Here is a 2,202-nt window from a genome sequence, read left to right on the forward strand (position 1 = left end):
AAAGATTTAAAAAAACACTATCAACCAAACTGACCTGACATGGAGGGAAAATCCACCCAAGAGGAGCAGAAAACACATTCTAAAACAAATTTTTAAATTTAAGAAGATTCAAGTCATACGAAGTGTATTCTCTGATCACAACAGAATTTAAACTAAAAACTAATTTAAACTAATACTTGAAGGATAATCTGGAAAATCCCCAAGTATCTGGCAATTAAATAATACACTTCTAGTAATCTGTGAGTCATATGAGAAGAAAAAAAAAAAAACACACACAAAATTAGAAAATATATTGAAATGAATGAAAAGCACAATATATCAAAATATATGGAATACATAATACAAAAAAGCTAAATAAAGCATCATTTACAGGAAAATTTACAGTTTTAAATGTTTATATTAGAAAAGAGGAAGATCTAAACTCAGTGATCTAATAAAACTTCGACCTTTAAGATCTAGAAAAGGAAGAGCAAATTAAACTGAAAGAAGGGTGAAATAAAAGGCAGAAATAAAATCGAAGGCGGAAAACCAATAGGCTGAATCAATGAAATCGAAGACGGTTCACTGAAACAATAAAATTGATAAATCTCTAGCCAGACTAATCAGAAAAAATATAGGACACGAGTTATCAATGTCAAGAATGAGAGATGGGTCATCCCCTAAACATCCTTATAGCCATTAAAAGAGAAATAGAGAACTATTACAAACAACTTTTTGCTAATGTATTTAACAAATCAAATGAAATGGACAAATTACACAAAAAAGATAAACTACTAAAGCTTACTTGATAAGAAATAACCTGAATAGCCCTATACCTATTAAAGAAATTAAATTTTTAGTTAAACTCTTCTACAAAGAAAACTCCAGGCCCAGAAGGCTTTCCTGGTGAATTCTATCAACCACCTTGAAAGAAAAAAAATACTATACAGCAGCTCCCAGGAAATAGAAAAGAAACACTTCCCAAATGATTGTATCAGGCCAAGATTACTGATACCAAAACAAGACAAAAATATTACATGAAAATTACAAATACCCCTCATGAACATAAAAATAAAAATCCTTAACAAAATTTTAACAAATTGAAGTAAATATCATATAAAAATAATTCATCATGACCAATTGAATTGGTTTACTCTTTGAAATCAATGTCATTCATCATACTAAGAGAATAAAGGAGAAAAAAAGCTATGATCATCTCAATTGGTGGTGACAAAAATCAACAGCCATTGATAACTAGAAATAAAAGGAAAATTTATGAAACACCTACATCTAGCATCAAACTGAATAATGGAAGATTGAATGTATCCATTAAGGTCGGGAGCAAGCCAAGGATGTTTACCTTACTACCTCTCAACACTGTACTGGAGATCCTAGCCAGTGCAATGAAGAAACAGATTTGAAAAGTCAAGCTGTCTCAATTATCAAATAATGTAATTACGTGTGGAAAGTTCTCTGAACTACACAAAAGCTACTAAAACCAATAAGGCAATTTAACGAGGCCATAAGATAAAAGATCATTATACAAAAGTCAATTTTGTTTATACGGACTACCAACAAACTATAGGAAAAGAAGTTTTTAAAAATACCATTGACAAATACGATACCAAAAGCACAAGCAACAAAAGTAAAAACAGATAAACTGAACCACATCAAAATTAGAAACTTCTATGCACCAAAGGGCAGAACAGCGTAAAAAGCCTATGGAGTGAGAGAAAATACTTGCAAATCACATATCTGATAAGGGGTCAATATCCAGAATATACAAAGAGCTTCTACATTTCGACAATGACAATAACAAAAAAATAAATAACCCGATTTAAAAATGGACAGAGGGTCTACCGCTGTGCTACCCTGAACACGCCCGATCCCGTCTGATCTTGGAAGCTAAGCAGGGTCGGGCCTGGTTAGTACTTGGATGGGAGACCACTTAGGAAGACTGGGTGCTGTAGGCATATATATGTGTGTCTGTCTATCTATCTATCTATCTATCTATCTATCTATCTATCTATCTATCTATCTAGGAATATATATGTGTGTATATCTATCTATCCATCCATCCATCCATCCATCCATCCATCCATCCATCCATCCATATAGATATATATAAATAGAGGACTTGAACAAACATTTCTCCAAAGAATTTGTCCAAATAGCCAACAAGCGCATGAAAAGATGCTCGACATCACTAATCATTTAGGGAAC

General features: G+C 32.5%; 1 pseudogene; it reads left to right on the forward strand.

Moving 5' to 3' along the window:
• The first annotated feature begins 1,833 nt into the window (after positions 1-1,833).
• Positions 1,834-1,952, forward strand: LOC111735001 (annotated as a pseudogene).
• The last annotated feature ends 250 nt before the right edge of the window (positions 1,953-2,202 follow it).

Source organism: Pteropus vampyrus, unplaced genomic scaffold (assembly GCF_000151845.1).
Source record: "Pteropus vampyrus isolate Shadow unplaced genomic scaffold, Pvam_2.0 Scaffold11341, whole genome shotgun sequence".
Classification (NCBI taxonomy): domain Eukaryota; kingdom Metazoa; phylum Chordata; class Mammalia; order Chiroptera; family Pteropodidae; genus Pteropus; species Pteropus vampyrus.